At 48.2% G+C, this 12,217-nt stretch overlaps 1 long non-coding RNA gene across 1 annotated transcript in view; it reads right to left on the minus strand.

Moving 5' to 3' along the window:
• The window catches only part of LOC113959212, a 20,053-nt gene extending 8,348 nt beyond the window's left edge, over positions 1-11,705 (minus strand). The window contains exon 1 of the long non-coding RNA XR_003531739.1: positions 11,619-11,705. This is a non-coding gene — a long non-coding RNA (uncharacterized LOC113959212). The remainder of the gene's footprint in view (positions 1-11,618) is intronic.
• Positions 11,706-12,217: the final 512 nt, after the last annotated feature.

The following is a 12,217-nucleotide window of genomic DNA, read 5'->3' on the forward strand; positions in this document are numbered from 1 at the left end:
ACATTGCTTGATCCTGCCATGGGGAGTGAAGAGGGGAGCGAGGAACAGAAAACCTCCAGCTTGCTGCTGCAGATCTGGGGAGCATCAGGGAGCCTGGACTGTGGTCCCTCTGGGCAGGCACAGATGCTGCTGGTGGGTATTTACCATGGCCCTCCGTGGCCAGGCTGACACCATGAGCCCAGTGTCAAAGGATGACTCCTACAAACACTGCCTCCACTCAAAGCCAACAATAACTGCAACAAGAGCAACCCTTCAGCAGGAGAATACCATCACAAGGTGCATCTTTGAGGAAACGGTTTAATATTGACCAAGCCCAGGAACCTGTGTTTGCAAGGGATGAAAAAAGGCTTTAAGCACATACGACAGGATCACTGTTGTCCCAGCCTTTGGATGTCTTTGTTGCCCTATCAAGACACTCCAGCGACCCGCTGGGCTCGTCCCCCTCAATGCCGAAGGCTGGCTCCAGCCGCTTTTCATCGCTGTCTAAGAAATTATCACAGGAGACTTCATGCAATTAGGCCTCAAAAATGGGGATGTCAGTCCTCCAGGGGGACTAAGCCTGCCTCATGAAAGCGACTCCAGCCTTTGCTTTTGCTGCACAAGGTGCTTTTTTTACCCTGAGGATTTATATCAAAGCAAGACACTAGTCAAGACGCGGCGAGCCGCTGTAGTTTGTACCTCTTTGTAGCTTATCAAGGTGAATGTCAGCAGAAAAAAAAACCCTCAGAGGTGACCAGGCACAGAGATGGACATCTAAAGTTTCATACTTTGGTACAAGAAAAATAAAAACCCCACCCCCATGTTTTTAGTAAAAGCAAACCTGGTCTGTCTCAGCGACAGGACTCCATTTAGGAATCGGCAACGGGAGCGTAATGAGCTGCACAAAACCAGCCACGTCGTTCCTCCCACGGACCAAAACCTCTCTCAGGATCCACTGCCTGTCTGAAACAACCTGGCTGAGCACAGCCCATTCCAAGGCCAGAACACAGCGCATCCCAGGCCACAGGACTGTCCAGCCCCTTTTTCCAGTTCCCTCGTGGACCTGGGTGAGGATTCGTTCCTAAGGCGATGTGTCTCAGGGTGGCTCCAGCGTCCTATGGGACTCGAGGTACACGCTCCAGCTGTTGATCCTGCTCATAAGAAATAACAGGGACAAGATGTATAGGGATAATATTTGCACTGAATGTATGTTTTGCAAGAGCGTGCTTCAGGCCCAGCTGTGTAAGCAGAGCGGGTAAGGAGAGGTGTCTCTGGTGAAGCCCAGCTCTGCAGCAAGGGAGCTGGAGGAGGTCAGCTCAGGAACCTGGATGGAGGATGAGGGCAATTCAAGGCTCTGGATAACACACTCATTTTTCCTGCTCCTTCCATTCCTGACTCTCCCCGATCTCTGCAATCTCTCAGCTTGGGGCATCCCCAAAATAAAAAGCCTGCAGTGTTATGTCTGCTTTAAATAATGCCTACTGAACCCAGGCTGCTGCATCCGGCATGTTCAGCTCACCTGGACAGGAACCAGTGCCCCCTCAGCAGGACGTGCCATCGGAATTGGGTTGATGCTCCCATTCCAGCAGCCACCTCTTACCCAGCCCATGAGGAAATCCCAAGGCTGACAAGATTAAGGAGAGGAGACAGGAGTTGTTACTTCGCCACACCCCTCAGCACCTTCCTCTGAAAAGTTTAAGACTTCTTACATGGTCAAAACACCTCTTGCAATGACAAATTTAGAGATGGAGAAGAATTAAAACTTTCAAACATTGCAGCTGACACACCCACTGGATAGATACAAGCCATTGCTAAAAAAGAAAGCACCCAAAAGGGAAACAGTTCCATCTGGAGAAAAAAACCTACATGTTGCCTTTTGGCTGGGCTGGACTCCTACAACATATATTTTCACAGGCACTGCAGAAAATGTGGTCCAATCCTTCCCTTTTCCTCCTGGATATAACACTAACTCCAAACTGAAAACAAAGAAAAGCTGGGAGTTCTTCAGCTGGAATGACTGCAGGGTTTCACTGCAGAGGTTTTATCCAAAACACTCCCTAAACATCTTCACTCAGCAAAAGAGGGCTGAGCTTGTAACTTCTTATTGTGCTCTATGTTTTTATTGCAACTCTGAAATGAAGACACCATAAAATGAATTGGTCTTAATCCCTTTCTTCCCTAACTGTGTGTTCAGAGGAAATAACAGGATGAAATAAAATTAAAAAAAAAAAGGCACAGATAAAACTCACATTTAGCTTTATGCAGGAGTAAAGCTCTTCCTTGCTGGACATTTTGAACCAGATATCTCCTCACTATGGCTGATCCAATCTACAAAATTTCCTTTCATTTTCAATCTGGATATGAAATGCCAGTGATACAGGGGACAGAAACATTTGTAAGGTGTCCATCTTTTCTGGCCCTCACCAACACACAGGAACTGTCATAAAACAATAGAGAAAACGAGAAATTGATTCTTGGCTGAACTACAAGCTTGTAGCTCTCCCTTCACTTCCAGAGCTTTGTTACACAGATTTGATTGGATGAACTCAGTCATACAGCACACTGGAGATAAATTGGTGGATTAGCTTTGCTTGTCCTCAAGCCTGTCATGTCAGGCTGGTTTGGCCTGGCATAGAAGGTGGGGAGAAGGTGTGATATTTAATGTTATTTATTTAGCAATGGGCCTCATTATTCCAGGAGGGGAAGATGGCTGCAGAGAGGGAAGCTGAGGGCAGAGGTTCTCACAACCACCACCCCAGCATCTGGATACAATTCCCTGCACAGAGCTCATTTGCTGGTGTAGTTTTCCAAAGCTCACAGAAGTTTTATGGGCATTTTGAATGCTGGGAGGGGCAGGGAGATGTCAATATCTTGGCTGGGGTGGGTTTTTTAACTCCTTGCTGGGCTAACTCTTGGCTTTATTATTTCCAGTTCTAATTGATATAATACCAGGACCAGAACACTGCAGAAGGGTGTGACAGAGCCAAACTGGCCTGTGCAAGTAGAGAGCAATTGCTTTCCTCTTCCAAAAATGGGGCATCCACCCTAATACAGCATCAAGTGCCAGAGGGACAGATTGTTACAGCTGCTATTGACCTCTCTCATCCTGAGATGCTTGGGAGCTAATCCCCTCTGGAAAGAAGGGAGAGCCTTCCAGTACTCATCTGGCACTGGACAAAAATCAAAGGCAAGTCCAAAAGATTCACCTTATTTCAGAAGGGGGCAATTATCTGCTAATGATGGTGTCTGCAAGGCATGTGGTCACACTGAGCTGGATGCAAAGCTTGGAAAGCACAGCAGTGCCACCTCCCCTTGAAACTTCAGTACTCTGATAATAAACTGGAGACACTGGTTATGAGAGGGTCCACCAGACCCTCCTCAGCTGACTAGAACCAACACACAGAAATCTTTCAAAAAGACAAAATTGCACAAGTGTCCCATTGCAAACCAAGTTTTTTGGAGGCTTCCAGCACCACTTGATAAAGCAACACATTTCCAGAAAATGAAAAACCAAATGAGCAAAGTCAAACCCGAGGCTTTGTTTGCTTTAGAGCAAAGGAACCAGCCCCCAGAAGTGAAACCTTATCCTGTGACTCCAACAGGATGAATTCCTGTCTCTGCCTTGCTCCTAGACTTTCCTCCACCCAGGCTGGCCTCTGGAGGGTCCTCCTCTGGCCACATGAAAGGCTTTTCACACCCCTCTATGGCACCAGCCTTTACTAGAGCCTAAAAGTCAGACTGACTGTTAGATCCCTTCCTGCTAGATCTGAGCTCAGGCTGGTCAGCTTTAAGTTTCCAACACAGAGCCCAAATGTACCGTGAAAAAACCTGGAAACAGAGGCACTTAGGGTTTTAATAAATGGAGATTTGCCTAATTTGAAGCTCAACATCAGATTTCTGCTGTACCTAAAGTAAATACCACTCACCCATTAATGGAGAAAACGTGGGATTTTTTCGTAAAAATAAACACACATGAAAATTAAAAGCCACAGCCTGTAGCTTTCTAAGGACTGCTTTGAATAAATTGCACATCTACCCATTTTCAGGAAATGCATTGGATTGAAAAAAAAAAAAAAGTGTTCCAGAGCTAAGCAGCCTTTTTTCCTCCAGTTTTATAGAAATGATGCTGAGTTCAGACTGCCCAAGGTGAGACATCAGGGATGTTCCTATAGCTTGGCACAGGTGTGCCAAGTGAGCTCCCACCTCCCCACTGCTGGGACACGTGGAAGTGGCTGAACCAGAGAGACCAAGCAGAGTGTGCGGAGCAAGCTGGAAAAGGTGATGGAAATTTAAAAAATAAAAGAGAAAAAAGAACAATCAAAGCTTCCTGATGGGTTTCCCAGCTGATATCAAATACCAGCACCAGCTGGTTGCTGGTGGATATAACCCAGACGAAGAGCAGAGCTCTGGTTTCTGTCAGTCACAGCAAGAGGGAGTGGGCTGAGCCCCACATAAGGGCTGAAGCTGAATTTGGGGAAAACATTCCCAAAGCAAGCTGACTCTTCTTTCCACACACCAGTGAGGGACACCTGCTTATCACCAGCACTTCTGTGCCGGGCAAGGATGGCACGTGATGGCCCAGGGTGCCAGGGGCTGGTGCCCACAGAGAGGGAGCAGACACTCCAGTGTCTCTGACAGCAGCAAGTTATACAAATCCCCCCAGACTGCACCCATTTACATGTTTTAACCTCATTCCTCCCACTGCATTCTCCTTCCCAGACTTCCCCACCATCCACAGCAGCACTTCCCACAGCTCCCATCTCCGTGACCTCTCTGTTGTCCCGCTCCCCCACCTCCATATATGAACGTCACCTGCAAAACCCAACCCCAGCCGGATCTCCCTGACCTGTGCACCACACAGAAATTCCTCCTGCCAACATCAGACATGCTTCAATTAGCAAGGAAATGAAAACAAGCCACGGGAAAGCAGCGGGCTGGGGGAAAGGTGGAGATGGAATGCTAAGCAATCATGTCAAGTCACGGCTGGCCACATCCCATTAACCAAGTTTGAGGGCTCCTTGTGTCAAAACAGCATCTCTGTAGCCAAGGAAAGATCCTGCATGCCCAGTCCTACAGCACCTTGGACTCTTCTGTGGGCCACGGACTCCTTCAAGGCCTTGGCAGCCGGTGGCTACACATCCCATAGCTCCACAGCTTTATACCAGGAGAACCCAGAAACCACCAAAGGCTCAGCCCTACAAAACCACCACTTTCAAAGATGCTTTCCAAGGTCACTGTGCAGCTGGGAGAAAGGAATTTGGAGAAGAATTAATGAATTTCGTTTGGTATTAAAAGTTTGAAAAGTTCTGATAATAGTCATGGAAACTCCTGAAAAAACCCACACCAACAGGAAAACAATCCACCACTGCCGTTTCCAAAACAAGTTTGTTTTCCCCTTTGCTAGTTCTAACACAAACACCAGGGAAGATTCCCAGCACTGATACAAGCAACTCTCTTACCCACCTCATAAAAAGGGCGGAAAGTGGGATAATATGTTCATTTTCTTTCCTTCCAATATCTCCTCAGCCTCCTTTTGGCCTTGAGCATCCCAGGAGATGGTGCAGAGGTGAAGACAACGCCAATAACACCCTCTTAAGGTTGAGCAAATTCAAGCATTGAACAGTTTCTGTGATTTACCCAAGCAGAACCATAACCTCAACTTCTCTGCATGTGGAAGACTGTCTCCCAAATTTATCTCACCAGTTCAAAACACGACTCTGTGGGAGGCAGGGGGGAACTGTCATTGAATAAATGTATTTATATTTCCTAGTCCAAGGAGGTATAAAACTATTTCCAATACTCATTATGCCCTTTTCATTAATGTATTTTTTAATGCTGTGATGTGGTTTAGTGGTTTTTTCATTGTTAATGCTCTTAAAAGCCCATCTCCTCCAAGTATCCCTTTAAAAGAACACGAGCTGCAAGAGCAGCAACCACAACAACACACGGGTTGGGCTGCAACAGCAACTCTGCAGTGGTCCAAAAACAAAAATAAAAATCAGTCTTTGGCTCTTGTTAGGTTAATTAACTGAGAAATGAGGAGGACTTTCTTCCCAGGACAGACTGCTTGCTCCCCACCACATAAAAGGGTCTCTCATGCAGGGGAACTTTTATCCTAAGCTCTCCAGATCTGATCACGCTCTAGTCTTCAACAGGATATGGAAAGAAATAAAGTTATATGGAAAGAAATTAAGTGACTACCTTTAAAATAGCTCCACAGATTATGACCCTGGGAGAAGACACTCAAGAAACATTAAAGATCAGATTTAAATCCAACGCCTGTAATGAAATGTGTACTTACAGATGTAACTCCCTCCTTAACAGGCTGGACCAAATTCAACCCTGCTCCAAACCACCCCGAGATGGACCTGGCCCAGCCATGGCTCTCATCTCCAGTCTTAATGAAAGCTTGTCCATGATTTGAACCCAGCAACAATTAACCTTGACAGGGGGAGATAAGATTCAAGTTTCAAAGCACAGAGAGTTTACTGGGGTTTTGTGCTCTTTCATGAGGCTCTTGATTATTATTTTAATGCAGTTGTTTGTGGTTTAGTTTCCTTTTTTTTCCCCCCCTTCCCTTAATGGTAACATTGAAAAGATAAAAGTTTATGCACTCATGGCAGGAGCCAAAGGATGGCCGAAGTCCAACCTACCTCCACCCCACTGCACTCATCGGATACGCTTCCAGACAAGGGGGAATCAGACTAAGAGATGCTGTGGATAGTTCAGGACTGACTGGCCTCAGACATTTTGGAAAAGGGAAAAGAACTGATTAGACTCACAGGAAAGCCAAGTGTAGTTATGAGAGCACTCTTTTAGGGGACTACAATAAGAAGCCAACAGATTTCTCCCCACTTCCCAGCAGGAAGCCTGCAGTCATCCCTAACAGTGCTGATAGACCCCCGTGCTTGGCGAGGCTCCCACCCAACCATCTGGAGCTCATCCACCGAGGTGCAGCTCTGAGGAAGGAGACAGAGCCTGGCAAAGGTGTTCAGAGAGCAGCTGGGGAGAGGGGTTTGGCTCCTGAGCTTCAGCACAGCTTCACTTGACAGCAGATGAGGGCACATCTCCTCTGAGGATGGAGCAGCTCCAATGGCACCGCAGTCCTGAGCGAACTGGGATAACCAGCAGCCCCTGCTGACAGCAGCACGTGCCTGGAAACCCTCCCCAGAGGCTGAGCCAGCAGCTGGGCCGTGCTCCTGCTGCACTTGTGTCAGTACCAGAGCTGGTTACACCCTGCTCACCTCGTGTCCCCGGGACCCACAGAGCCACAGCAGCTCCTGCACCGCAGAGTGGGACCTGCATCCCTTCTGCTCTCACCAGCTGGGGTTTTCAGGGGGCTGATGCCTTCAGCACAGCTCCATCCCACTGAGGGCCAGCAGTTTGCTTGGCACCTCTGACGCTGCTTTGAAGGCAGCAGCATATTCCCCCTCCTTGGGGGCTGTTAATGAGAGCCTGTTTCTCTGGTGAGGTGGAAGTACGGCTCTTAAACCTCTGCCAGAGCTTTCCCAGACAATGCAGCCACAGGCGGTCTTTAAATAAGAGGAAAGAATCAAAGGTGGGGAGTGACCTGGTCAAATCAGCTGGGGAAGATGAAGGGGGAAGGTGGGAGAGAGCAGACACACATTGCAGTTTTCTTCCCACGTCCATTTGGCAGCAAAGAACAGTGGCATGAGAGTCCACAGGTGCTCTCAATATTGGCAAATATCACATAGAAGGGTTTGCCACCTACACTGGCAGAAAATGTGCCATCAGCATAAGAGAAATGCAAATTACAGTGTAGTATAATGCATAGATATATGGAATTTATTTATTTATAGCCTCTCCCAACACATGTACAACTTGTGTACCCACAATATTTTCTTGGCTGCACTTACCCCTGCTTTGCATTCAGACTGCATGCACTGAAACCAGTCATTAAGTTGAACACATGGACTTCCCTTCTCTTATCCTAAATCTAACTTAGAGGACACCTTTCTGCAGGTGAGGGGAGCAGGGAAAAGAAAAAAGCAGAAGAATGAGAAAGGGACAAATTTTTTGCCATGAAGCCACCACCGGATCACGTAACTGCCACCATTCCAGCAATGAAAAGACAGCCCAGGCTGAGTTGTTCCTCTCCAAAACACACCTCCATGTTAAGATGAAGCTGCCACATCCTCCCTTCCACTCCCCTACCTCTTCCCCACAGAAGCCCTCAGAGGTGCAACTCACTCACCTTCAAAAGTGAGGCTCACGGCAGCTCCTGAAGGCTCATTCCAATATTTCCAGGTATTTGTTGGCATGCTGTAAGCACACTCAGTTCCCTCCTTAAACCTCCTGCAGCTCTCTGCCCTCACACTAGGAGTGACTTCTTACTATTACATTACCACATTCAGCCAGAAACTAGGAAGCTCTTTTTCCAGGGGGTGTTTTGAACCCAGGATTGGCACACAGCTTTTAAAGCTTGTTGCTCTCACTGAGACCACCAGCCAGTTAAAGCACAGACTGTTTTCTACAGAGCAATCCCACAAGGATTTGCCACTATGATTTAAATCAGCTGGCAGAGGAGACTGGAGGGTGGGGGTGGTGAGGAGGGCAAGACCCAGAGATGCACTTGGCCAAGCCCTGCAGAAAAGATGCACCTGCAGGCAGAACTCAGGCTCCTCCCAGAGCCTGAAACGGCACCAAACCCACAGCTGAACCGTGTCTTCTTTCAGATTTTCAGCCACTAGATCAAGGGACAAAGGCACAAGGGCACAGCCATACTCTGCAGCCTGACCTGCCCCAGATTTTTGAACTACCTTGGAAAGCTACTGCAAGGGCTTGAGGGGAAAAAAATGCTCCCAGTAACACAGAAAGCCAGGTTTCAATATTGTGTGTATCATGGTCTGGCTCGCTGCAGGTCACCAACCTCGTACAAAACCTGGTTTGAGGGGAAAAGTCTTTCTAGTAGCACAGGAGTCTCTAAAAAGGGGAAAAAATGCAGCATTACACCTCCAGAAAAACAAGACACTGCACACAGCTCCCAAGCCACAAACGAGCCGTGGGCAGTCTTGATTTTTAACAAGAAATCACTAATGGTGTATTATAAACTTAAAGAACAGCTCCTGGGGCCAAACCACCAAACCAGGACTCCTTCAATATCCCACAGCTTGTGAAACGTTGCAGAGCAGCGCTCTGAGCTGCTGCTGAGCAGGGGATGGTTCAGCCTTTGCCACATCCTTCCCTGTACAGCTTTAAAGTGCCATCCAAGCACAGCATTTTTCCTGCTGCTTGATGATTTCAGATCCTTGACCTGGGAATGGTATCACATCTGCTACCCATTATCAGGGAGGGAGAAAGGCTCTCCCCTCCTCGCTTCCCCTGCGTGTAGCTCGCACAGTGTTGTGTCTGTGAGAGCTGAAAGCAGTCAGGCTGTAATTCAAACAAATCAGATCTAATCACCCTTATCAGAAGGCTGATAAAATCAGCAAAACTGAGAGGCTACAAAAACACAAGGCAAAGAGGTATTTCATGATGGGCATGGAAAACCAACACCTCTGAAGAGCTGTTTTCCCCACAGAGACATCACATCACAGTGGGGCACTGCTGAAGAGCCTTTTGCAGACCTAGAAAATGTTACTTCCCAAATTCTGATGCTGGAGAGGGCTGTGAGGCACAGAGGGCTGCATTCCAGAATCCCCCCTAGCTCCCAAATTTTGGACAAAGCAGTCACAAAACCACTACAGGTGGACTAACACCATCTCAGCCAGATGTTTAATGGGTGCAATGATGTCCAAACAAAACACGGAGACAGGTCCAGGTGCTGTGGAGGGGACCACGAGTCTTACTTTGCTACCAGAGCTCCCAAGCCCAGAGGTGGACACTGGCACAGGCACAGAGCTGGAGAGGAGGGTTTTCTGAGCCCAGGACCCACTTTTAGAGGACAATACAGCTCTGGTGGGGCCCTAATGTCAATCCTCCATCTGCACGTAGCAATATCCTGCAGCTGCCTCCCCTTTGCCTGGCCAGCTCCCAGTCCCAAATTCACCAGCTCCGTGGCACTGCACCATAACAGGAACAGTCCTTGGCAGGGTTCCTGCCTGGGGCTGCCTGTACTTTGTGAACCAGGCTTGCAATCACATTTTTCTGGTTAAGATCACCTCCAGAGGAACCACCTGGAGTCCTTGGCCAGCTAAAGGAGAACCTCTGCCCTCATGTGACTCACTTTCCCATGGCAGAGGAGCATGGGAAGCACTTAGGAGAGGAGCATTTCGCAGGATGAGCGGACACGGGTGCGCAGACAGACAGGGAACTTCCTGACACACACCCTGGGACTGTCTGCTGGACACGAGGGCCGAGCCCTGACCTCCCTCCAGCCAGCCTGACACAAAACAAAGCTGCACTTACCCACTGGCAGTGAATGTCACGCAGTGATGGAAAAATAGGGGTTGGAAGAGACCTTGGGAGGTCACCTAGTCCAGCTCTGTGCCCCGCTGGAAGAGTCAGCGCTGCATTGTCCCCGTCAGGCACACATCTAACCTGCTCTGAAAGGCCTCTGGTAATAAAAGCAACATATTCGAGGCTTTTGCTATTTATATCATGATTTGGAGCAGTGCTTGAAGAATGGAGGGCACAGAGGGGAATTGCTGCATAATAGCTGAACACTGCATTACTGAAATGCTGTAGGACCCAGGGGAAGCTGCTGAATAGATAAGGATATCTCAGTGCAAAATGTAAGGGCAGGACCACCAGCAAGGTAACAAGGGCACATTGGAGGGCCCCAATCGGGCTGGACAGGCCACCTTGCAGGGTTGTGACATCCAGCAGAGCCAGTGGGGACTGACAGGCTGCACAGGGAGGGCATGGAGTCTCCCCCTCTGGAGACATTCCAAACCCACCCAGACACGTTCCTGCATCACCTGCTCCAGGTGACCCTGCCTGAGCAGAAGAGTTGGACTGAACGATCTCCAGAGGTCCCTTCCAACCCCAGCAATTCTAGGATTCTGGGATTCAGTGCCCCTCCTGCAACATGGAAGCACGGACCTCAGCACTGCCTCCCACAGAAGCTGGCCTGACATCCTTCACGAGGATTAAAAAAGCAGGCAAATAAAAAAATAAAGTCATGTTCTCAGCTGCATGGGAGAGGGTGTCTCGGCAGGAGGAGGCTCCGGGCATGTTTACCCAAACACGCAGACTTTTAAAAAGAACAGTGGAAACGCTTAGCACAAAATCCCATTAGCAAATAACGGGATTTCTGGGAGCACCATCTGTGCACCACATTGAACACTCGCCCCGGAGCACGGAGACTAAAGCACGTTGCATATGGAAACCCAGACAAAAGAATATACAATAATACACAAAGGCAGGGAGAGCACATATAGGATGGGGAAGAAGCCAGAAGAGACTTTTTCCTCCCCATCCTCACAATACCCAAAATCCCATTCCCTTCACAGCCTTCCCACGATGGCTCCTGAGGCATCTCACGTCCCTTCTGTGCCCACTGTGAGGCCCCATCATGTTGCCACAGAAGGGGAAAAGCAGCTTTGACATGAATGAGAATCAGCTGACAAACTAAAGCTGTTCAGTGTGAGGTGACACACAGGGGTAATCTTGGAAATAATTTTTTCCCCCTCGGGTGTTTTCCAGGGAGGTCTCCCAGATTTCTAAGCCTTTCCTACCTGGAAAAGGCTCTGTCTCATCTGTGAGGTTCTTCAGCTCCACCACAGTGCAAAGGGCCCTGGGAAAAGCCCAGAAGTGAGCACACTAGGGTAACTCTGAAACAAAGCCAGAGAGGATTTGGTAGGAGTGGGTTCTGGAGAGCAAAACAAACCCAACTTCACAAACTGGCAACTTGAAGGAGCCCTCTCCAGTGATTCTCAAGCACTCCTTCTCCTTCATGCTTCCAAACATCCCCATCTTTGTCCACTCTCCCAAGGGCTCTTCAGCAGCATCCTCCAAAACAGCTATTACAGCAATTACTGCAATTAATTGATTTGCATATCCCCAAAGCCCCATCATTAGTGCAACACAGCCAAGCGTGTTAGTGTTTAATAATATCAATCAACAATTATTCATAACATCCCGCCCTGGCAGACCTAAATATAGAGACAAGCATTCATGCGAAAACAAAAAGGAGGGGAAAAAAAACCCCAGCAGCTAAACAAAAGAATTAATTTAGAACAGAATTAGGATCATAGAAACAAGACAGACAAGAGACAAGGTCAGATGTCTCACTCCCAGCTCATGTGTGACTCTCCCAACCTCCCTGCTCTCAGTT

This window comes from Corapipo altera, unplaced genomic scaffold (genome assembly GCF_003945725.1).
Source record: "Corapipo altera isolate COAL_440 unplaced genomic scaffold, ASM394572v1 183, whole genome shotgun sequence".
Lineage (NCBI taxonomy): Eukaryota > Metazoa > Chordata > Aves > Passeriformes > Pipridae > Corapipo > Corapipo altera.